Source organism: Castor canadensis, chromosome 14 (genome assembly GCF_047511655.1).
Source record: "Castor canadensis chromosome 14, mCasCan1.hap1v2, whole genome shotgun sequence".
Lineage (NCBI taxonomy): Eukaryota > Metazoa > Chordata > Mammalia > Rodentia > Castoridae > Castor > Castor canadensis.
The window spans coordinates 38,173,482-38,200,316 of NC_133399.1; the positions used below are offsets into that span (position 1 = coordinate 38,173,482).

Genomic DNA, 26,835 nt, shown 5'->3' on the forward strand with positions numbered 1-26,835 from the left:
TGTTATTGGTTTGATAGTTGAAACTTATAATCACCTGTTATCTTTCCCTTGAATTAGTTACTGTGCTGTGACTGGCATAGTTGCTAGCTAGGTTGATGTGCTATTTCTGTTCCCTGATCTGGAGGTTGAATTTAAAATATCAAATTCACAGATTTAATACCAGACAAGTTATTTACATAATATATGGAGAACACCTTGTTGATATCACCTATAAGCAGTCGAACTAGGGAGTAACATTTGTTTGGGTAGAGTTATATACTTAGGTAAATAATGCTGGGGACATCATAAATAGGGAAATGAGGTAAGGGGAATTGTGGTGTGAGGTGTGGTGGCTACAGGATATTAGGGCCCTTGTGTGTTTTAGGGTATAGTATAGTTGTTAGGGTGTAGAGTGCTTACATCAGGTATTGCAGAGTGATGGACATATAGGAGTAATATGTAGGGTTGGTACTGTTGACTAGTCAGCAAGTGGTGAATGTGGAGGAGGTAGGTCCAGTGGGTGACAGGTAGGGGGATGAGAGGAGGGGAGGGTGAAGACAGGAGAGAGAGGAAAGAAAGGGCAGAAATAATCGTTTGGGGAGAGAAGAGAAAGTGGGGCATGAGAGGGCTAAGCAGGTTGATATTTGAACAGAAAAGAAGTGGGAGCTAAATAACAGTAGATTGTAGCCAAAGGAAAGGAAAGAAAGTGAAGAGAATAAGAATAAAGATAGGAAAGTAGGGTCTGGAAGTGTGGCTCAACAGGTAGAGTACCTGCTTTGCAAGATAGGAAAGTAGCAGTAATGAAATTGAAAATACTAAATTAAAAAAGAGGAAAAGAGAAAACAATCAGTTTGTTGAAAGCTCTGGACTTATTCCTTTGGCATCAAGTACAGTTATTGGCACTTTTTCTTGGTGTTTTCTTAATGTCTCTGTTCCTTCTCAAAGTTGGTATGTGTCAATGGCTGCTGTTCCACTATGTCGAACAGTTTAAGGGGGAATTGACTCAGGGTTTTGAGCTCTCTGTTTCCTTGGTCTCATGAGCTGTCTGTTGCAAGCAGCATCTCTGAAGTTGTCTCAGCAGAATATTGGGTTGTGGGCAGTCATTGGTGCTTTCTGCCCACAGGGCAGTTTGCTATTGAGCTCTGTAGTTTCTCACTACCAGCTTCACCAAGGTGGTCAGATATGTTTCTGTTTACACCAGGCAGCAGTTAAGTTGCTCCACAGCAGCTTTGGTTCTGGCTAGCCAGCTCCTCCTCCAAGAAGATAGGGCAACTCAGTGTTGTGCCTCACCCACAGTTACAGGTTATAAGCTAATAGATCCAACACACCCTCACTCTTGGAGGTTGGCATCTTGCCCTGTTCCCACTTTGGGTGTTATGCTCCTCACTCATACCTCATACTCCACTCTGAGTGGTCAGCTCATTGTTCTGCCCTTCTCCCTTCAGGCAGTGTTGAATTATGTTCTATTTCTATGGTGTTCAATTTTGTTCAGGGGGATTGTGCAATCAGCCTACCAACTGTGCTGGATTATGTTCCCTGGAGAGCAAGTGGTATGTGATGGTTGGGGTTGCAGATTCATTCCACTGGAGTTGGGTCCCTGCCAGCAGGGTATAACTGGGTTATGTTTGTGTGAAATAGGTCTGGTATGTCACAGAGTCCAATTCAGTTTGATCCACATTCCTCTTATTTTTCTGAAAATTTTTGTAAAGAGGTAAAAACAGCCAGTGACTTTTTCAGAGGCAGTCTGTCCAGCAATGGTGCTGGTGCTGAGCTGGATCTTCCCCAGCTGTTAATGTGCAATTAAAAGTGTATTTAAGGTTCAGTGGTTAAACCCTATGTGTTGGCAATAATTTAGTTAGCTAAAAAGAATCAGAATTACACATATATAGTTACCATTTCTAGAATGTTTCTGAAATTGTAGAGCTCAGGATTTCTGTTTTCATTCTTCAATATGCCATCCTGGAATCTCCCTTTATTTGTTTTTTTTATAACAGCCATTTTTACTCTGATAAGGTGAAATCTCATTATAATTTTGACTTTCATTTCATTGCTAACTGAGCATATTAAACAATTTTAATATAGTTATTGGTGATTTGTACTTTTTATTTGAAAAATTTTCAATTCTATTGCCCATTTATGGATTAAATTACTTGCTTTTTGTTTACTTTTTTTGAATTATTTATACTCTATGTATTAATCTTGTGCCGGGTGAATATCCTACAATGATTCTCTCACATTCTGTAGGCTATTTCTGCACTCTGATTTTTTCTTTTGGTGTTTGGAAATTTTAAAATTTGATACAGTCCCATTTGTGAATTTATTAACTTATTCTATAAGCAAGTTGAGTCCTTTTCAGAATACATTATCAAATTTGCATTTTAAATCATTTCCCCTATTCTTCAACCAGCATTTTCAAAGTTTACATAACTTACATAAAGTCTTCAATCAATTTCCAATTGATGTTTGTACAAAATGAGAGACAGTCATCTAGCTTCAGTCATTTACATGTGTCTGTCCAGTTTTCTCAGAATCATTTTTTAGATGCTGTCTTTTCTCCATTGTATGGATTTGGCATGCTTGTTATTGTAGTTTTCTGGGTTTATTTATGGGTCTCCTATTCCATTGGTCTACATTTTTTGTAGCAATACTATTTTTTTTATGATAGCTCTGTAGTGTTGCTTGAGTTAATGTTTTGTGAATCTTTCACTGTTTTTGCTCAAGATTCCTTAGGCTATGCAGGAGCCATTTTGATTCCATATGTATTTTAGGATTGATATTTCTGTATCTGTGAAGATAGTCACTGAAATTTTGAAGGAGATTGCATTGAATTTTTAAATGAATTTTGATAATATGGCTGTTTAAATAAAGTTATTCCATCAATGAATGAAAATGGGAGATCTTTCCATCTTCTTATGTCTTGTACAATTTTTTTCTCCAGTGTTTTATAGTTTTCATTGTAAAGAACTTTAACATCTTTGATTAGATTTATACCAAGCTATTTTTGAGGGTACTATGAATGGGATTGCTTTCCTGAACTTTGTCCTTGGTTGGATGGTGTTTGAACTCAGGTCTTAGCACTTGCAAAACATACACTCTACCGCTGGAACCATGCTTTGCTATGATTATTTTGGAGATGGAAGTCTCATGAACCATTTTCTTGATCCTCCTGATCTCAGTCTCCCAAGTAACCATAATTACAGGCATGAGTCACTGGTGCCTGTTCCTGACTTCTTTTTCAGTTAATTCATTGGTATATAGAAAATGTATTGAATTTCATATGTTGATTTTGTATTTTTCTTTTTTGTTGAAAGTGTATATCAGATCTGAGAATCATTTAGTTGGTTCTTTAGCATTTTTCAATTATATGATGGTACCATTTGCAAGCAGCGATAGTTTGAATTCCTTTCTTTTTTTATCCCTTTTCTTTCTTTCTCTTACTTTGCTATTCTAAGAAGAGGGACAACTCTTAAATCTTGTTTATCTTAGATGAAAATGTTCAGATGGAGATTGAGATCTGAGCAGAATTTTGAACAGCTTAAAAGATCATCCTGTGATTCTTACCTCCTGTGTTCATGTCTGGTATACCACAATCTTGCTGTGTGTGTTGAATCTGGTGACTTCCTTCAGATGAATAGAATTTAGAAAAATTCTAGACATTCTATTGGAATGTCTTTTCCAACATTGATATGGTAGAAAACTCAGGTTTCTTATTTTCAGCCCTCTCCTATTCCCTACCTTATTGCTATGATGCAAGCCATCTGTCATGTTGTCAGTCACCTGATGGAGAAGCCTTTTATCAAGCATAGTGATAGAATCTTATGCTCCTAGGGAACTGGTTCCTACCAATATTCCTATAAGTTAGCTTGTAATTGGATCACCTACTACTCAGGCCTGAAGACTACTGTATACCTGGCCTATATTTTGCCAGTCAAAATTGGTTTTTGGCAGTTCTTAGGTTTGAACTTAGGGCCTCATAATTGCAAGGCAGGTGCTCTTGGAAATCGAATCAGAGTCTTCGTATAGAAGACCCAATTCTCTATACATTTTATGAACTATTCAGAGGACTCACATATAAGCACATCGCATGTTGTTCTCTTTAATTGAAAAAATTGTCTGATTTCATAAGATCACTACATCTTGGAAGTCAGAAGAGTACAATTGAACCTGCTCCTGGGAGAGGAAGGATCAAGCCTTCCCTGTAATATTGACTTTGCTCATTTTCTTTCTCAATTATGACTAAGAATCCCATAGAGATTTGGATAACACTAACAAATTTGACTAATTGTTAGTTCTGTGTGTTGAGATACAAGGTCAGAATAATAAATACTCTGTCTCCTTACTGTATAGTTTGCCAGCTCCAGCATAGTGGACCCTCTATCTGAATCCCTTCTTCCAAGGTTCATCAACTGCATGAAGTGGCTCGTGTCTGTCTTTGTCTTCCTGCCAGTACTGGTGTAGAACCTGTACCACCATCACACATGAAGTGGGGGAGGAACAACAGCTAAGTTCCCTTTGGTTATGTCCCAACAAAGAAGCAGTGCAGCCCAGTAAGTGCAAATGAAGAGGCTGGATGTGGGAAAGACTGGGGAACATTACTTCTTTATCAACTGGAGTAGCAGGATATTTGAGGAAGCTAGAAATGAGAGTGCTAGTATGCAATGTTTTAGCTCAGAGGCCTATGAATATTTATGATCTTAACTATGGTGAAAGTATGAGAATTCTCCTGGAATTAGCAGGAGAAAATTAGCTAATTTTCTTCACATAAGGCTTTTGAGTTATGTAGACATCTCTCCTACCAGAGTAGGAAATAGGTGTCTCTAACGTTTCCCCTAAGCATTAAAAGGATCATGAAGGTTGTGATGACAGTAATAATATAGAACCAGGAATTAGAGCTTTTAATTTGGGCTTCCAAATACCAGTCTCTAACCTTAGTTTTTATAATGCAATGTGTTAGCTTTTGTCTGTATAACTAAACTCTCTCCTCTGTCAAAAAGAAAAAGGCAATGGCATGCATTACCATTATATTACATATGTGGATAAAAGCAGAGCATTTAACGTAATTTTTCCTATGTGTTGGCTTATAGTGGAATGAATTCAGGATTGAATCTATACAGTGAGATCCCATCCTTACTGAACCTACCTGTATTCTTTCCTACTAACCCAATTGCACTTTTTTCCTGTACACAGTGTCTCCTGATTACTGTTCTGTTCTCTTTACATTTATGCTAGATCAGAGTAGAGAGCAATACATGCTCCTATTGTGTCAGCTACAGGAAAAATAGTTGAAATTTTAATGGGGAATCAAAATCCTCATTTGCCTCTGCTGCCCACTGACTCTTTCACTCATTTACTTTATACCCTTTCTGTAACTCAGATAGACAAAAAGTTATGGTGTTGGATTCTGTTCTTAGTCTGGGAAGAAAACAGTCAAAGAAGCAGCTTCAGAAATTTCTAATCCATCCATAGTGCTTTGATTAAACCCTCCTAAGTATAGGAAAACAGTGTGTTTCTTTGCTTGAACCTAAGACAAATAGTTTAATTTTGAATGTATGTGTTCTATGATACTTGTGTGATCCTACAAGCACTTTTAACCTGTTAGAGTCTGAATCTGGATTGTCTCTGGTTGACACAGTTGCCTTGAGGAAGAATTAAATATTGTTGTATTGAACATATGATTTAACATGTGGTAGATTTGTTTTGGATGAGAAAGTAAATTTTAGGAATTACTGTCATTAGTATGTTAACAAGACTATGGACCATATCCTTCAACTAAAATATTCTGCATCGGAAGCATTAAGTTTGCCCAGATTACACAAAGACCATTTAATTTTATTATTTTGATTATTAGGACTTTTATTAGTATTTCAAGTGTTGGTCAGCAAGCCTTCATTTGCTTCCATGCTAGGTAAGAGGTCTACCACTGATCTACACCCCTAGCCCAGATTGTATTATTTTTGTTTTTATAGAAACAGATTATTTTGTTGTTGCTTTTTTGTGGCAGGGCCTAATTGTGCAGTGTAGGCTACCTGGAACTCCCAACCCATTTCCTGAGCCTCCAAATGCTAGGATTATACTCATGCACCACCACACCCAGGCAGAAGTAGAGGTTTTTTCCTTTTCCTTTTTTTTGAGACTATGTCTTGCAATGTAGTGCAGGCTGGTCTTGAAAATGTAAACCTCCTTATTTGGCATTTGAAAAACTGGGATTGTAGGCATAACACACTATACCAAGTCTAGATTTATTTTCTTTTCTCATGGTACTGGAGCATGAACTCAGGGCCTTCACCTTGAGCTACTCTGCTAACCCTTTTTGTGATGGGTCTTTTGCCCAGGCTGGCTAAGAACTTCAGTCCTCCTGATCTCTGCCTCCTGAGTAGCTAGGATTACAGCTGAGAGCCATCAGCACAAGGCATAGACGTGTTTTCTTAATACCTGGAGGTCAATAATTGGCTTTCACTTATTTCTGATGTCCCAATTCCTATACCTTGCTTGGTTTAATGGAGACTATAAGAACATCAACATCTATGAGATATTTAGGAGGAGCCCAGTGTGGTGGCATATATCATTACCCCAAGCACTCAGTAGCTAAGGTAGGAAGATGGCAAGTTTGAGACCAGGATGGGTACATAATGAGTTAAGGCCAGCCTACAGATTGCGGTTACAGATTGGGATTGTCTCCAAAAAAAAGGAAAAAAGAACAAACACCAACCAAAATATTGACTAGATACTTTCTTGATTCAAAGAAACAGATTGTATGAAATATGGCACTCATGTACTGAGACTTTCTCAACTCCGCTTTCACTCCTTCTAGCTCTGTAGCTCAAACCAACTAGTACCTATAGCACAGATTTCTCATGGGACTCACCATTGTCCTTTTTTTTATTTATTTTTTGTTCATTTATTCACATGTGCATACATTGTTTGGGTCATTTCTCCACCCTGCTCCCTCCCCCATTTCCCCGTTCTGCCCTTATCACTGATTTTGTTGAAGAAAAGACATATGCATGATAAGGAAGACAAAGCATTTTTGATAGTTGAGTTAAGGATAGCTATACAGAAGATTCCTACTATTGCTTTCATGTACCCATGTATTATGACCCATGTTGATTCAACTCTAACTGATCTTTACATTGGTTCCTGATCCCCTGCTCATGATAATCTGTCACTTTAAGGTTTCTGTATTAGCTCTTCTGGAGTGGGGACGTCAAACACTTTCATATTTTGGGTTTTCTACCTATTCCTGTATATCCTGTATGTGCTCTCCCTTTTTCTCATGATCCAAGTCTAACCTACAATTTTCATGTATAAAAATTGTGGTAATAATCAAAATTTTTCAAAAGAGAGAGACAGAAAGTAAAAGGGAATACATCATATTGCATGGTCTTTCACACATTTTAGGATTTTTACTCTTGATATAAAGTAGGCCTGCAACATGATGATTTTCTATTACTCTGTGATGTAATGGAATGAAAGATTTTCATGTATTTTTCTTGTATTTCATCAACACACTTGTAAATTCTACTGTGATGGGGGGGTGAGTTGACACATTTCTCTGTTGTCAGTGACTCAGGAGACACTGAAGATGGATGACCAATTAGGCCTGAGAAGTAAGACCAGACTTGGCAACATAGCAAGACCTCATCACAAAAAAAATAGTGATTCAGCTTTTCAAAACATGGCAAATGCTAGTTGTGGTAGTAGTCCATGGCTGTGATCACCGTACTTGGGAAGCTGATGTGACAGGATTCCAAATTCATGGCTCACCTATGCTACATAGAAAAACACAATCTGAAAACATCTGTGAAAATATGTGATAAGTGTGAAACCTCGACTATGTCCCATACGTATTCTTTCCATGAGTATTGTCAATCCTATGGTTGTCTCTGAGAATATTGCTGTATTCTCTATGCTGGGAATTTCCCATTCTCTATACATGGGAAATTTCACAAAGACCTTATGGAAAGCCCATTGTTTGACAGAACTCAGGGATATTATTGATTGTATACTTTGAAAATAACTTCAAATTTTGATTATGCAAGTGTTTTCTTTTGGGAAATAGATGTATATAATTAATAATAGAATGCAATGTATCAACTTTTAAATCTGAAAACTGTGTCTCATGAATATACCTTATAGAGATTCTTACTTGTGAATACTAGTGTGGAAGAAAAATTTTCTTAGGAGCATTGTCATAAATTGAAAAAATAGAATAAAAGTTATTCTTTAGGTAATACTATGCATCATTCAAAGTGTTTACAAGAGTCATATACAATTCACAGAAAGGTGTAGAATACAATATGTGCAAATAAGGCTTCTCAGGCAATAATATTTGCAGATGAAATATTTGGTAACTTTTGTTTAAAAATTCTTCATGGATATTAATTAATTCTAATGGTTGAAAAGATTACCAAAACTCCCCCTCCCACTAAATTCTTAAGAGTGTTTGTCTTTGAGAAGCTAAATTTCAGGGGAAAGGGATCATGTAGAGATAGCAAAAAGATGCAAAATATTTATATACATTAAGTAGGAATTCTGACATTGGCATGACAGCACATATCTGTAATCTTAGTACTCAAGTGGCTAAGTCAGGAGTATCACAAGTTTGAGGCCAGCTTGGGATACATTTTAAGACTCTGCCTCAAAAAAGTTGTGTAGGATGTATTGTTACATAATCATACATTTCATATATTAGTGGATATTAATGTTAATATAATCATAGAGCATTCAATTCAAAATTCTTGACTCTGTTTCTCTACCCTGACTCTAGGTTAGTATGTCTTTACAACTTACGTGTAGCTGTTCTAACTTAATTGGTTGTAGGATGTGCGTAGTACATCAGCAAATTTAAAAACATTAACAAGTGGCTATAATGATAAGCTACTGTTGACAACCACTGTGTAAGCACTTTGTTGTTGTAATTATTTCATTAATCTGTTATAGCACCCCTATCTGATTAAGTACCAATGGAAAAATTTTCCCTTCAACCATATAGGTTTTTCAGATGGGGCTATGAAAATTAGATTGACAAAAATAAAATCCATATACAAAAGTAATAGAAGATTATTTAATTTTGGTTCTGGGGGACTTGACAAATGTGAGACTCTGAGTTCATACACTAATACTGCAAAAATAGGGTTTTTTCTTCACACATATTCACAGAAACACTCAGTAACAATTAAGTCAAAATGAAATTTAGGATTGCAACCAGCTTGGTGGTTCACACTTGTAATGCCATCACTTGGTAGGAGGATTATGAGTTTTAGGCCAGCTCCACTGTGAGACCCTCTCTCAAAAAAACCAGGAGAAAAACAAAACGTTTAAATAAAAAATGAAAAAATTAAAAGTGACTGTAGCAAATATCTTTAGGCTTTTAGCAGTGGTGGCAAATTCAGGGAAGAATAATCTATGTGGAGACTGAGGAATTTGTCCTTAAAGACTGATCAAAACATGGTTCACAGTATAGATCTCCCTGATGAATCATTTGAAAGAAAAATGTCCAGATTTATCTACAGGCATTCAGTCTTCCAGTATTCCAGGTAAAAATATGAGAACCAAACCTTTACAAGTTTGTGTCTGCATTAAGACAAGTAGCAGGATCATAGAAAAAATTTTTATATCTGTTCTTCTTAATTGCATTTAGCATAATTATTCTTTATGTCAATGGACATATTTTAGGATGACATATTCTGTTACTCTTCAGTAACTTCAATCAACATATCCATTTTAAAAATGAGCAAACTACTCGTGTTTGCAGTATTGTTCTGTGTTTCTTTCTTTTGCATTCTTCTCTAACTCAAGTGAACTTTTAAAATTATAATTATTAATATTACATATTAATGAAAAATATGTATTATGAAAATAAAAGCATGACATTATATTTTCCTTTACAAGAAAAATGGTGATTTGATATGCCTAAGTAACTGACTTACTGGTAATGTAATTCTCCAATGAGAAAGGATTGTTTTAAAAGATCTGAAGCTCTCATAGAAAGGTCAAATGAAGGTTGCAGAACTGGCACTGGCTTTGGAGACACTAAATCTGCACTATTCAAGTGTACACAAGAGGGTTGCACTTGATGTAAAACCAACCCTCCACAAATGTTTGGGATAAATGATGTGTTTGGGTAGTTTTTACCATTCGCTGCAGACAACAACAGTAGAAAAACAAAACATGAACTTACCCTCTAATGTTTCCTTGAGATTGTGTAGCATCTATTGAAAATATCATTGCAGGGCTGGGGACAGAGCTGAGTGATTGAGTGCTTGCCTAGTGCTCCCAAATACCGGGGTTCCATCTCCAGCATGACCAAAAAGCAAAAAAAGAAAAAAGTGGAAAAAAAATAAGTGGAGTGAACCATTAAAAGCTAATTGTTGCTTAAACATTGGTGCCTTCTAAGTTAGTACTAACTTCAGGATGAGTTATATTCTATGATTTTTTTGGCATTTAACTATAATGTACATATTTATCCAAGTTTGAAACCCATGATTATCAAATATATGTTTCTGTTGCTTATGAAAAGACATTTACCACACATTTTTGTAGGCACTACGCTTCATAAAGATGGTCTGTCATACAATACATGGTGAAATTTTGTGAAATATTTGGAATATAAGAATTATATTTGATTATCAATATTTGCCATAAATTCAGAATCCAACTACTGCAGCTCTTTTAAGGTAGGAATTCACAATGCAAGTCCAGGAAATTTATTGATTCTTGTTCTTAAATTAGAATGATTTTTTTTCTTCAGAAGAGATGAAAAGCAAATATAATTTCATGTTGCCTTCAATAGTAGAGTTACTGTGTTTATGAATTTGCTATCTCAAACCATCTTTGTTCCTCTACTATTCTTTGACTTAGACGTTCTAGAATGGATGGATGCAGAAACAAGTAAATTGCATTGAATCCCATGAAGAAAGAATGAAAAGAGTTTGACACAACTGAGATATGTTGAAAAGCACATGATCCTCACAAAATTCTGTTCATTGCTACTATAATGAAATACCTGATTCAGACAAATTCTATTTAAAAAAGAGGTTTACTTAGCTCTCAACTTTGGTGTCCTCAAATTGAAACAGTATATCACTGGCTCCAATGAGGGTCAAATGATAGATGGCAGTAGAAAAGAAATGACATCTTGGAAGAGGAAGCCATAGAGGTTGTGGTTCCACAACCCTTTCAAAGTGCCCACCTTCACTGACTTATTGACTTGCCACTAGACAATTGTTCTCCTTCCTCCCTCCCACTTCCCTCCCTTCCTTTCTTTTTTCCTTCCTTCCAACCCATCTCTGCCTTTATTTTCTTGCTTGAAGTACTGAGGACAGAACAGAAGGCATTGTGTATCTATTGATTTTCCACTGAGCTATACCTCAGCCAGATTTGATTACTAAAACTATCCATTCTGTTGAACTGACTGTACAGCACCCTAATAACTCTTTGTATGACATATTTAAATGTCATCCAAACCATTGCAATACTCAAGTCTGATACTTTATTTGAGGTGCTTGAGTCCAAAATTGAAACACTTAGCTATTTGCTTCTATGCTGTTTCATTTATCCCAACAAAAAGTGTCCTAGCTACATGAAGCCATAGAATTTAACAGGTATCTTGGAATTAGAACTCCTGGGACTCTCTGATGATTCAGAACTGGAGCCCCTCTTTTTTGGGCTATTCTTGACAGTGTATGTGATCACAGTGCTTGGGAATCTGCTCATCATTCTGGCAGTCAGCTCGGATTCACACCTCCACACCTCCATGTACTTCTTTCTCTCTAACCTGTCTTTGGCAATATTGGCTTCAGTAGTTCTACAATTCCCAAAATGCTGGTAAACATCCAGACACACAGCAAATCCATCACCTATACAGGCTGCTTAACTCAGGTGCCCTTTTTTTTCCTTTTTGGATGTTTGGACTGTCTACTGTTGTCTGTAATGGCCTATGACTAACTGGTGGCCATTTGTCAGCCTTTACACTACCCTATCATCATGAGTCCCTGCAAGTGCAGCTTGTTAATACTGGTATCATTTTCCATTAGTGTTTTGGGCTCCCTGGTACACTGCTTAATGGTATCACAACTTACCTTCTGTACAGATGTAGAAATCCCTAATTTCTTCTGTGATACTCCTCAACTCCCTAAGATTTCCTGTGATTATATCTCAACAAATAACATAATGATCTATCTTATTGGAGCTATCTTTGGAGGTGTTTCAGTGTGAGGGATTCTTTACCCTTTTATAAGAATTATATCCTCTGTTCTGAGTGTACCATCAATCGGTGGGAAATACAAAGCCTTCTCTACCTGTGGCTTTCACCTGTCACTTGTGTGTGTATTTTATGGCACAGTCTTTGGAGCATATTTCAGCTTGGTTGTCTTACATGACCCTGGGAAGGTTATGGTGGCCTCAGTGATATACACCATGGTCATACTCATGCTGAACCCCTTTGTCTACAGTTTGAGGAACAGGGACATCAAGAGGGCCCTTTGGAGGGTTTTCAGCAGAGCAGCCTAACATCATTACCTTGGCTATATATATATATATATATATATATATATTTTTTTTTTTGGTGTTTGCTTTAAAATTGGAAACCAAAGATCTAGAATTTGAAAATTTTCCCACTTGCCCATGTAATTAATTAGCTCTCATATATTTTATTCCATTTTATATTGTATGTATGAATATTACTTTATTTATATCTGGTATAGTTTGGAACATTTTTAGTTGCATATATTAATTGTACACAAATGTGTTATTGTGGCATTTCCATGCAAGAACCCAATGAATTTTGATCAAGTTCACTTCCTCTGTTACTGTTTCTTATCCATCTCCTTTGTTTTAAAACAATTTTGACATGTGTCTTTATATAATTTGAACAGTCAATATCCACAACACCCATATGTTTAAGGCTTGGTCTATGTTCTGTGGCACTATTAGAAAGTAGTTGATCCCTTAGAAATTGGGACCTTGTTGGAGGATTTAGGTTTTCATTGGAGTTCCCTGAAAGGGAATTGCTAGAACTAGGTATCTCCCTCTTTGATTTTTAGCCATGACGATGTGCACAGGCTTTCTCTGTCACATATTCCCTGATATTGATGTACACTGCCACTGCAGGACCCAAATAACTAGGCAAAGTATCTATGGATTTAAACTTCTAACACCACTGATGGAAATAAAACTTTTCCACCTTTTAATTTGATTATCTCAGACATTTTTTCACATTTGTGGAATTCTAATGAGGAAAACCTTTAATGACATATGGGGAAATTCTGGGATTCTACATCTATCAAAACCACTCCATGATTAAAAAGAGGGTCCAGGGAGTACAGTGTATGATGTGTGAGTCTGGGGACTCTTCAGATAATGGCTTGGGTACCATGATAGAAGAGATCCATGCAGAGGACCTGACCATGGATGAAGACCAAAGGTCTCTGTATGCCACACTTCAGGCTGCTGCCAAGGAGCTCATTAAGAAATAGGCCAACCAGGAGAACCTGGGTAAAGGAAACAGTCCCTGAGAGTTCTTGGCCCTGGTCACCATGACAGAAAAAGCCAAGAAGGAGCAGCTGGAGAGCCCCTTAAAACCAAGTCCAATGACCTCAATGCCACAGAAAACAGGAGTGATGACAGGACATCAGCCATTTACACAAAACCAATCTACAAGAACTGTTACAAACATATATGTTCATTCCTCAATTGACGACTCTAACTCAGTTGGCTAACAAGGCTTGCCTGCACTGCACCCAACACAACCCCAAATAGGGACTCCACCCCAAACCAGGACTCCAGCATCTGCTCAAACTGACCTTGAGGAGAAGACCTTCAACTTTTCCCTAGTCACAAACTGGAAGCTGACTAGTCTACACACAACAAAAGCTTGAGGAGTCAACTGGACACACAGTTAATAGATGGCTGTTGCTCATGGACAATGTTCTATGGTAATGTTTAAATTCTGCCATCCCTTACCTATTTCTCTTTTGGTATTATAACCTTGTTTTGGTCAGTAACAATAACAGTAAGTGCCCCTGCAGGACAGAGCCTAAATCAAGAGGCTCTTTCTGACAATCTTTCTCTCCTACTAACAGGATGTGATATTGTTTTTGGTTGTTTCTATCCTGAGTTCCCTTTTCAAATGGTAATGCCTCACGCCAACTTTCCCCAAGTAACCTGGTGATATGTATTTGTCAGAAGAGGAGAGGGAACCCCTCCACTCCTTTGAGGAGATTCTAGACAGTCTTTCACAGTATAAAACTGGGCCCCATGGGTAACCCCCTTAACAGGCCCACTCACTGTGTTACTCTTACCACTGCTCCCAGGGCCTTATATGATAAACCTCCTCTCCAGGTTCATTCACAACTGAATAAATGTTAAATTACATTTAGTGAAAGCAATGCTAGGAATCTCTCTGTATAGCTATCCTTAACTCAACTAGCAAAAACACTTTGTCTTACTTATTATGCTTATGTCTTCTCTTCAACAAAATTAGAGATAAGGGTAGAACAGGTTCTGCCTGGAATTGAGGGGAGGAGGATGGGGGAGTGGGGCAGGGGAGAGAAATGACCCAAACAATGTATGCACATGTGAATAAATTAATAATAATAATAATAATAAAAATTACAGTTAGTGAGACAATATCAAAGACTTCCCCTAAATGACTTCCCCAAAATGGTCATGAGGTATTATGATGGAGAAGAGGAGGGAATGATAAGAAAACCCCTTAGCTGGGGCTCCTGCATCCAGCTATCTCATTAGAAATTGCTGATGGCCTTCATCCACAGCTGTGCTGACATGATATAGTGTAACCTTGAACAGCTAACTGCCAAGTCTGCTTCTGCACTCCCTGTTTGTTTGCTGCTGCTTTTTTCAGTATAGAAACCTCAACCACCCTGATCTTGGGGCCTGTGCCACTTTGGAGATATCCAGGTGCTGGCCCACTAGCATAATAAATCTTCCTTTCCTCCAACCATCTGTGTTTGTGTCTTATTCTCACTGGTCAGTCAAACCTTCTGTACCATTCCTGCAACAGTTTGGCAGATCCAGCCAGGTGGACTTTATCTGTATCTCTGTTTCCAAGATGAACTAATTGCGTGAGGAAGCTCATTTCTGATTCTGTGTTCCTGCCAGTTCTGGGGACAGAATGTGGGGCCATCACCATCTATGAAGCAGGAGAAGGAAAGCAGCTCACTCACTATTGGTCATGTCCCAGCAATGATGCACTGCACCCAGTAGGGCTAAGAGGGACACAGGATGCAGGAGGGATTTGAGGACACAACTTCTTCATCATGATGAAGAGCAGGATAGTTGGGGAAGTCATATGGGAGGAAACAAGAATGCAAAGTGTTAGCTTAGAGGTGTATGACACTGATGCTTTTGGTTATGTTGACAATGTACTGTTAGTTTTCTTCCCAGACTGCCTCAAGGTTTTGTAGGCATCTCTTCCACACTAGCAAGAAATTGTTGCTTTTAACCTATCTCCTAAGTATTCATGAATATTATGGTGATGATGATAATGATGAGAGAATTTCAATGTAATTTTTCCTATATCCTGACATATAATGGGATAAATAGAGGTTTGAATCTTGACAGTGAGACTATACACAGGGCATCTATTTTCTCTCCTGCCAACCGACCTTCACATTTCTCTTCCATTTTTCCCCAGGTAGTGGCTCCTGACCGGTGTGCTCTTCTCTTTGTGTTTCTGCTAGACCACAGTACAGAGCAGTAGGTGGTCTTACTGCATCAGCTACAGCAAAAAAGGTTGAAATTATGGGAGGTGTAATAGAAGGTGTTGACATGTGATAATTCCAGGCACATCTGACTCTGTCCCATGTTACAGGATTTTTGCCTCTGCTGCCTACTGACACCTCCATCCGTGTAATTTATCCCTTCTCTACATCTAAGGAGGACATAAATGCATGGTGTTGGGTTCTATTGCTATCCTGTGAACAGAAAAATTGTCAAAGACATGCCTTACCATATTTGAAATAAATATTTACTATTCACTTCAACCTTATGAAATGAGGGAAAGCAATAAACATGTTTCTGCCTGGACCTTAGAGACTGAAATTTTGATTCTTATTCTTATGTGTTCTTATTTACCTGTGTGACACTGGGAAGTTCTCAGTAGGACAGAGCCTCGTGTTGCCACCTGAATTGTCTTCAGTTGATAAAACTCCATCACAGGTAAACTGAAAATCATGGCATGGAATATGTGACTAAACAGGTGATAGATTTCTATAGGAGGAGAAGGTAAATTTTAGGCATTATTGTCCTTATAATATTGAAAAGACTAAGTACCATATCCTTCCACTACAATATCCTATCAGCTGAAGCTTTAAGTATCCCCAGGTTACTGAAAGTCCATTTAATTTTATTGTGATGATTATCAAGATTGTTATTATTTGAAGTGTTGGAGAGCAAACTTGCATGTGCATGATTTCTAGGCAAGACCTCTATCACTAGCTGCATTCCCATCTCAGACAACATTATTTTTGTCCTTACTGAATTAGATTCTTTTGTTGCTAATTGTTTCTTCACTTTGTGTTTTGAGACAGTCTCATTATGTAGCCCAGACTGGCCTTGAACTCACAATCATCTTTCCTCATCTTCTTAAGTACTGGAATTCTAGCCATGTACCATAACACCTGATAAAAAGTATTCTTTGTTTTTAATTTTCAGTTCTGTTATGTAACCTAGGTTGTCTTTGAACAACTGATCCTCCTGAAACATCTTTACAAGTGCTGGAATTGTGGTCTGCACTTCGACACTCAGCTTAGATGTATTTTCTCAATGTTTGCAGGTAAATAATTTGTTTATTTAATTTTTGATTCCCAGCTCTTGTCCCTTGCTTGGATCACTGGAAGCTATAAGACACACCATGTATGAGGTAACTGAGTGTGGTGGGTTATGCCTGTTATTGTATTAATTGGGTAGCTGAGGCAGGTGGATGGCAAGCTGAGAGCCACTTGAGCTATATAATGAATTTCAGGCCAGCACATTGTTGCTAATTATGACTTTAACAAAAAAAAGAAAGAAAAAGAAAAGTTAAGCAAAACATTGAGTAGGACTTTCCTTGGTTTGAAGAAACACAGTGTAAGCAATATGATATTGATATGTGAGGGCCTTTATTACCTGTGTTTTTATTCCTTTCAGCTGTGTTCCTAGAACTACTTCCTATATACAGCACAGATGTTCCATGGGACCTGTCATTTTCCACTTAATAGAATTTATAACATTCAAGAGTAAAAATCATGATGATAGCCATAAAAGTTTAAAAGAGTGACAAAATGAGAAAGGGAAATAAATTTCTTGCAGGATCTCACCACATTTTATTTAATTATTTACTTTTCAGTTTTGTTCTGGGTGGGGCACATGGTCACACACATAGTTTATGATTTTCAGTCACTCCACAAGGAAGATCCCTGTGGTATGATTATTTTTCTTTTTTTTCTGTGATGTAATAGAATGAATGATCATTAACCATTCCTTTTTTTCATTTTCATTTATTGTACAGGGATGTTCATTGTGACAATTCTAAATAGGCTTAGAACGTATATTCCTTATATTACCCCTATTACCTTGCCACCTTAACCCCTCCCTGCCCCACTTAAATCAGTTGCAAGAGATTTCTCCCAAAGATAAATGTATACAAAAACAAATAGAATCATATATACATTTATATATAGAACATTTTTGTAAAAGTGGAATTTTTCTATGGAACTTGAGCTAGGAGGGAAAGCAGAAGAGAGTCATAGTAAAAAAAAGTACATTAAGCCTTGTGATTGAATTTCATCAATAAACTTGTAACTTCAATAGTGACTCATGCCAAGTGAAGTAACCCATGCCTCTCACATCAACAACTCAGGAGAATGAACCAGGTGGATCAATAGTGCCAACCATAATCTGCCAAATTGTCACCAGGTTGTCTGCATAGCTATCAGTTTGCTGGTAGTGCTGACTTCTTGCTTCAGTTCATCTACAGTGAACTCGCCCTCCAAGTCCCAGATCATGATGCTGAAGCCTGTGGCAGCATGGAGCTAGTAGTGGTTGGGGCTCACACACAGACTGCTGATAATATCCCCATCATCTCATGTATAAAGGAGTTTGCCTTCATTGAAGTTCCACAAGATGCTATCAGAAGCACAGAGGGATCCATCTAGAGAGACAGTCACAGTCTTCTTTCCTCCCTTTCTCCCTCCCTCCTTTGTTACCTGCCTTCCTGCTTAAAGTCCTGTGGAGAGAATCCAGGGCCTCAGGCATGCTAGACAAGTTACCTTCCACTGAGCTACACCTCAGACATAGACTCCATTTTGTAAACAATTTACACCATCAGAAAGAAGATAAAGCCCCCAACACAAAAACCTTTTCAGGACATACTTAAGCTCAGTTCAAACCATTGAAATGCTTAAGTATAATAACCTATTTGAGGTGCTTGAATCCAAATAAAGACACATAGCTGGTTGCCTCTAGGCTGCTTCATTTATTTTAACTTTCTCTTCTTTTTTCTAAATGTGTTTTGGTACATGGAACCAAAAAATTTAACAGGCATCTTGCAATTACAATACTTGAGATTCTCTGATGATCCAGAACAGCCGCACCTCTTCTTTGTGCTATTTGTGATTATGTATTTGGTCTCAGTGCTCAGCAATCTGCTCATCGTCTTGGCTATCAGCTCTGACTCACACCTGCTACAACCTGTCCTTGACTGACATTGGATTCAACAGTTGTACAATCCCCAATATGCTGGTGAGCATCCAGAAACATTACAAATCCGTCACTTATGCAGGCTGCCTAACTCAGGTGTTCTGTTTTTTTTTTTTTCCTTTTTCAATGTTTGGACAGTCTACTGCTCTCTGTAATGTCCTATGATGGCTTGGTGGCCATTTGTTACCCTTTACAATACCCAGTCATCATGAACCCCTGCCTGTGTGGCTTGTTGGTCCAGATTTTGTTTTCCATCAGTCCTTTGGACTCCCAGCTGCACTGCTTAATAGTATCACAAGTTACCTTCTGCCCAGATACTGAAATCTCTAATTTCTATTGTGACCCACCTCAACTCCTTAAAATTGCCTGTGACTATATCTCTACTGATAACATATTAATCTATCTTATAGTTGCAATATTTGGTGGTGTTCCAGTCTCAGGATTCTTTATTCTTATGTAATAATAATTTCCTTTATTCTGAGAGTCCCATTATCATGTGGGAAATACAAAGCTTTCTCTATCTGTGGTTCTCACTTGCCAGTTGTGTATATATTTTATGGAACAGCCTTGGGAGCATACTTCAGTTCACTTGTCTCACATGCTAATAGGAATGTTATGGTAACCTCAGTGATGTACAACATGGGTTCACCCATGCTGAACCCCTTTGTCTACAGTTTGTGGAATGGGGAGAAAAAGAATGTACTTTGGAAGGTCCTCTCCAATACAGGCCAACATCAGGAGCTGGGCCACATGTTTTGGTCTGTTTAGTAGAATATACTGTGAAATCAATGATGTAGAACTGTAAATCATGCCTCTTTGGTCCCATTAATTTTTAGTTCCAATAGATTTTATTCCTTTTGATGTGTCATGTCTAAGCATTTTTCTATGTGGCACTGCTATAGTTTAGACATATGAAATAAAGATAGAAAGAGAAGGAACACTGCCTGATTCATTTTATAAAGTCAGGAATATACTCACCACAAAACTGGTAAAGGTCACATCCAAAAGGAAAACTACAGGCCAATCTCCTTTAGGAACATTGATTCAAAAATCAATAAAATAATGGCAAATCGAATCTAACAACATAATGGAAAGATTATATACCATCATCAAGTTGGCTTTATCACAAGGATGCAGGGATGGTTTGAAATACACAAATCATTAAATATAGTACAGCACATTAACAGAAGCAAAGAGGAAAACCACTTGATCGTTTCAACAGAGGCAGAAAAAGCCTTCAATAATATTCAACATCATTTCATGATAAAAGCTCTGATGAAACTAAAATAGAAGGAATATACTTCAACATAATAAAGGCTATATATGACCAACCTACCACTAATGTCATACTTAAACATGAAAAAACTGAAACCATTTTCCCTCATGTCAGGAATGAGACAAAGGTGCCCTCTCTCCTCACTCCTATTTCTAGCCAGAGCAGTAAGACAAGAAAAACTAATAAAGGAATACTAATAGATAAAGAAATAGTTAAACTATCCCTATTCATAGATGACATGATCTCATACCTAACAGACCTGAAACACTCCACCCCAAAATGTCGAGACAATATAAACAATTTCAGCACAACAGCAGGATTCAAAATAAACTTACAGAAATCAGTCACATATTAAAAAGGATTTAAGACAACAATTCCATTTATAAAACCTAAAAAAATCAAATATGTAGCAATACACTTAACAAAGGAGGTAAATGACCTCAATGAGGAAAATTACAAAGCACTGAAGAAAGAAATTGAAGAATATAACAGAAGATGGAAAGATCTCCCATATTCATGGATAGGAAGAACCAACATAGTAAAAATGGCTATTCTACCAAAAACAATCTACATGTTCAGTGCAATTTCCCTCAGAGCCCAATTACATTCATTGCAAAGATTGAAAAATCAACCCTAAAGTTCATTTGGAAACACGAAAGACCAGGAATAGCCAAGGCAGGACTGAGCAAAAAGAGTAATGCTGGAGGTTTCACAATACCAGACTTCAAAATATACCCCAGAGCCATAGCAATAAAAACAGCATGATATTTGCAAAATACTGATATGAAGACCAGTGGAACAGAATAGAGTGTCCAGATATGAATCCACACAGTTACTCCCACCTAATTTTGACAAATTTTCCAAAAATGTATGATGGAAAAAACAGCCTCTTCAACAAATGTTGCTTGGAAAACTGGATAGCTGCCTCCAGGAAACTGAAACTAGATCCATGCCTGTCGCTCTGTACATTTATCAACTCAAGTAGATTAAGGACCTTAATGTAAGACCTGAAGACTTGATGCTAGTACAGTAAGGATCATGGAATACGCTGGAAGCAATTGGCATAGGCAAGGATCTCTTCAGTAGAACTCAAGCAGTCCATAGACAGGATTGACAAAAGGGGCTACATGAAATTAAAAAGCTTCTGTACAACAAAAGAACTGGTTTCTAAATTGAAGAGACCACTCACAGAGTGGAACAAAATCTTTGCTAGTTATTCATCAGACAAGGCACAGGTAACCAGAATATACAGGGAGATCAAAACATTAAACTCTCCAAAATTCGATGACCCAATAAAAAATTGACTATAAAACACATGAAATAATGCTCACCATCCATGGCAGTAAAGGAAATGCAAATCAAAACCACACTTTCCACCTCACTCCAGTTAGAATAACTACCACCAAGTGCACCACCAACAATAAATCAACAATAAATGTTGGCGGGGATGTGGGGAGAAAGGAATCCTGATACACTGCTGATGGGAATTTAAGCTAGTACAACTACTAAAGAAACTAATATGGACAATCTTTAAAAAACTAAAACTAGATCTGCCATACAATCCAGCACTACCACTCCTAGGGATATATCCAAAAGAATATGAGTCAGGTAACAACAAATGTACCTGCACATCCATGTTTAATGCAGCACTATTCACAAGGGCTAAGCTATGGATAGGGCCAAGGTGCCCTACTGCTGATGAAGGGACTAAGAAAATGTGGTATTTTTACACATTGGGATTGTTGTCAGTCACAAAGAATGAAATTTAGTCATTCACAGGTAAATGGATGGAACTGGAGACCATTATCTTAAGTGAAGTTAGTCAGGCTCAGACGGCCAAAAGTCTCATGGTCTCCCTCATATGCAGATTATAGACTTAAAACAAATGCAGCAATATTATGGGATATGGGTCACATTGATGGGAGCCATGATGTGAAGAATAGGGCAAGGTATGGAAACAAAACACTTGGTTGTGGTTGATGTGCTCACTGTACAGGGATGAATTTAGAAATCTTAAACTGACCAGGGCCACAATGGGAAGGGGACCAGTGAGGAATGAAGAGGAGTGGTAGAGATGAACAAAATGGGGCTGTAATACATATATGCATAGAAGCAACACAAGTAATATCACTGTGTAACTATCTTTTTCTCAAACTAGCAAAACTGCCATATTTCTCTTATTATTTTATGGTTTTTTCTTCTACAAAATTGAAGAACAGGAGGGTTGAATAGGTTCTGCCTGGGGATGGTGTGTTGGCACTGATGGGAGGTAGGAGATGGTAGGAGGATAAATATCATGCAAGTAATTTATAGAAATGTATGTAAATGCAAAAAGGATACCTGTTGAAACTGTTCTAGTAATCAGGAGAGGGAGGATGAAAGAGCAGTGGAAGGGGTGAATTCAAGAATGATATATTTGTACATTGCGAGAATCATTTGTTCAGTCATTCATTCATTGTAAGTATATATTAATTGTACACAGGGGTATCAGTGTGCTATTTCAATACACACATATAAGATATGTGATTAAATTACCACCTATTACTCTTTCTTGCCTCCTCTGCCCCACTTTATCAGTAATTTTCATTGCATAGTTTGCATTATGCATATCTCCCAAAAACTCATGTGTTGAAGACTTGGTCTATGTCTTGTGACACTGTTAGCAAGATGTGGAGACTTTAGAACATGGGGCCTTGTTGGAGGAATTTGTGTTAGATGTGAATGCCTTTAAAGTGAGGCAGGCTAACAATAGTCGTTTGGGACTTTGACCTGCCCAGCACCATTTGGCCTGGCTTTTTCAAACAAATTTCATTCTAAACCACTTACTTCAGCCCATTATTATCTTTTGCAATTATAAATGATAAAGATTGTGAGACAAAAAGCCTGTGTCAATACCTACCTGTCCACAGTAACCTAAAACCCCCTACTTAAGTCATGAATATTGATTGCACCTCATGCATGTAATTAAATACCTAAGAGCTAGCTCAAGTGCATGCACAGAGTGAATCAAACCTGTCAATCACCCTAGCCTATCCCACATGGACAACCCAGTTTTTTCCAACCATTTGTCCTTGAATTTATAAAAGACCTTTTAAACAAAGACATACATTTCTAACCCACCTAGTCAGGGCCATCATTGCTTTCTCTATGATAATTTGAATTCATTTTTAATAAACTTTACTACATTTCTGTGTCATGCTTAGATTCTTTCTATGTGTAATGTAAGAACCTGAGAATTCTCTTATTAGCATTTCCCAGAGACTACCCATATGGCAACATATGGATTTGTGTTCATTATATGTGTGTTTGTATACTGTTATTGGATTTGTAAGAATGGATAATGTATGCTTAAAATGCATATTAAAACATCATTCACATTTTAGTGTGTATTATGTATTTATCAGATGCTAATATTCCATGTTATATAATTTATTACATTATAATATGTTATATTGTGTTATGTTATTATATGTCTTCCTAGATGACAATTATTATCATCAGAGTTTAGGAAATCAAGCTCTAATGTGAACCATATGTGCACACATACAGACACACACACACACAAAAAAAAAACCACACATCACAAAACAGAACATGTTTCAAAAGTTACAGTGGGACCAAATAGAAAAAGTAGGATTCAAACTCAGAACTTTGACTTTGAAATTCAACAGGCTTTATTATGGATTTTGATGTGGATGTCTCTGTTGTGAATTTTACTGGATATTGACTGCATTTCTGGTTATCCTTTATTATTGGATATTTTAGATTATTTTATTTCCTTTTACCTTTAAAATTACATGCAATAAAATCTTTAGATCAGTGCAATAAAGAGTAGACATAATCTGACATTTCTGGTCTGAAACATTTAAGAAAAAGTACATTGTTCTTTTTATTCTTTATTCATTTATTCATATGTGTAAACATTGTTTCGGCCATTTCTCCCCCATATCTCCTACCCCCTCTCTTCCCCCTGCCCTTGCTTCCAGGCAGAAACTGTTCTGCCCTCTTCTCCAATTTTGTTGATGCAAAGACATAAGCAATAATAAGAAAGACATAGCATTTTTGCTAGTTTGAGATAAGGGTAGCTATACAAAGATTGGCCTAGCATTGCTTCCATGCATGTATATAACAACCCAAATTGATTCATTTCTACCTGACCTCCTCACTACTTCCTGGTCACCTTCTCATAGTGACCTCTGTCATTTCATGGTACCTATATTATCTCTTTTGCTGTGGGCACATAAAACACTTTCAAGTTTTTGGTTTCCTACCTTTCCCTATTCCTCCTATATGTGTCCTCCCCTTAGTGTGTGACCCATGTCTAATAATACTATTGCATTTCTTTTAAGTCTAAAATCTGCATATGAGGAGAACATATGATTTTTGACTTTCTGAGCCTTGCTAACATTGCTAAAGATTATGTTCTCCAGTTCCATCTATTTACTTGCAAATGATAAGATTTCATACTTCTTCATGGATGAGTAAAATTCCATTATGTATAGATACCACATTTATTTAATTCATTCATCAGTGGTGGGGCACCTTGGCTGTTTCCATAACTTGGCTATTGTGAATAGTGCTGCAATAAATATGGTTGTGTAGGTGCCTCTGGAGTAACCTGAGTTGCATTCCTTTGGGTATATCCCTAGGAGTGGGATTACTGGATCATATGGCAGATCTATGTTTAGTTTTTGAAGAAGCCTCCATATTGTTTTCTAGAGTGGTTGTACTAGTTTGCATTCCTACCAGCAATGTATGAGGTCTCCCTTTTCCCCATATCCTCACCAACATTTTTGTTGGTAGTGTTTTTGATGATAGCTATTCTACCAGGGGTGAAGTGGTATCTTAGTGTAGTTTTGATCTGCATTTCTTTTATGGTCAGAGATTGTGAGCATTTTTTCATGTGTGGTTTTTTTTTGGCATTTGAATTGCTTCTTTTGAAAAAGTTCTGTTTAGTTCAGTTGCCCATTTCTTTATTGGTTCATTGACTTGGGGGAGTTTAGTTTTTTGAGCTCTTTTTATATTCTGGTTATCAGTGCTTTGTCTGATGTATAACAACAAATACTTTTCCCCACTCTGTAGGTGGTCTCTTTAGTTTAGAGACCATTTCTTTTGTTGTGCAGAAGATTTTCAATTTTTTGTAGTCCCATTTGTACATTCTTTCTCTTAGTTACTGAGCTGTTGGGGTTCTATTGAGGAAGTCCTTGCCTATACCTCTTGCTTCCAGAGTATTCCCTGCTCTTTTCTGTACTAGCTTCAGAATTTTGGGTCACATATTAAGGTGCTTGATCCATTTTGATTTGATTTGGTACAGGTTGATAAACATGGATCTAGTTTCAGTTTTATGCAGTCAGATAACCACTTTTCCCAGCAACATTTGTTGAAGAGGCTGTCTTTTCTCCATCTCATGTTTTTGGTGCCTTTGTGAAAAATTAGGCTGGCATAGCTGTTTGGATTAATACCTTGGTGTTCTATTCTGTTCCACTGGTTTTCTTACATGTTTTTGTGTCAGTGCCATGCTGTTTTTATTGCTGTTACTTGTAATATAATTTGAAGTTGGGTATTGTGATACCTCCAGCATTCCTTTTTTTTTTTTTGCTGAGTATTTCCTTGGCTATTTTCAGTCTCTTGTGTTTCCAAATGAACTTTAAGGTAGATTTTTCAATCTTTTTGGTGAATGTCATTGGGATTTTGACAGGAATTGCATTGAATATGTAGATTGCTTTTGGTAGTATAACCATTTTTACTATGTTGATTCTACCAGTCCTGAGTACAGAAGATCTTTCCACCTTCTGTAGTCTTCCCCGATCTCTTTATTCAGAGGTTTGTAGTTCTCCTTGTAGAGGTCATTCACATTCTTTGTTAGGTTTACTCTTAGGTATTTGATTTTTTTGAGGCTATTGTAAATGGAATTGTTTTCATATAATCTTTCTCAATTTGTTTGTTGTTGGTGTATATAAAAGCTAATGATTTTTGTAAGTTAATTTTGTGTCCTGCCACCTTGCTGTAGCTGTTCAGTGTGTTTAGGAGTCCTGGGGTTTTTAGGATATAAGATAGAAAAGTTAGAACCAGGAGGGAGTCTGTGGGAATCAACATCAGGGAGGGAGAAAGATGTGTCAAATCTGATCAGCTGATCTCCAGTTGTTGGTAAACTGATGGATGCAAGGATAAAGTTTATATTAATCAATTACAGAACATCTGTTGAGTACAAAGTTGTAAGAGAAGAGCATAAATTCTCCATTCACTTCCTTGACAAGCATAACCTAGCATAGCTATTCCCCAGGCCAATCTTACTAGTCTAGGACCAGGTACCAGAATATTTACTTTAGAAGAATCCCATCTCTCTTTTGAGTTAAAAAATATTCTTTAATAATTTTCTGGTAGAAGGCATCCCTCTCTGCATTCCTAGTTTCACTCCAGTCTCTCACAAATTGCTTCAATATGGATTTTAACTTATCCATGTCAAATGTACAAGCTGGCATAATTTTGCATTCCCATTTTTTCCGTATTCATTATTTTCAAACATATGTATGCAATCATTTACAATAGTCAGTAGTATTTCTTGCTTATCATCAATGCATTTCCAGATTTTGTACAAGTGAAGAGGAAACTGAGGAAGTAGTTTCTGTTGATTATCTGGAAGTTATTAAAACTGTTTCTGTTCAGTTCACTCACTCTTGCATACTGGTGCCATACTTCCATTAGAGTGGAAGGAATTAATGATCTTTGAGAAGTACTCCTGCTCCAGCCTCTTTTCCTCCTCCTCCATGCTGCACATGTTGCAGCCTAAACTACCTTGGCCAAGCCAAAACCCCTGCAGAGAACTGCATTTACACCTTCATGTTCGTGCCACAGCCATGGCTGCTTCCCTCTCCGCCCTA

General features: G+C 37.3%; 1 protein-coding gene and 2 pseudogenes across 1 annotated transcript in view; 1 reads left to right on the forward strand and 2 right to left on the reverse strand.

Annotated features, from left to right (window-relative positions):
* Positions 1 to 26,835, reverse strand: part of LOC141416804 (ankyrin repeat domain-containing protein 26-like) — a 941,494-nt gene that overhangs the window by 702,748 nt on the left and 211,911 nt on the right. The window lies entirely within an intron of this gene.
* Positions 11,561 to 12,489, forward strand: LOC141416400 (olfactory receptor 7E24-like; annotated as a pseudogene).
* On the reverse strand, positions 25,935 to 26,732 carry LOC141416501 (carnosine N-methyltransferase pseudogene; annotated as a pseudogene).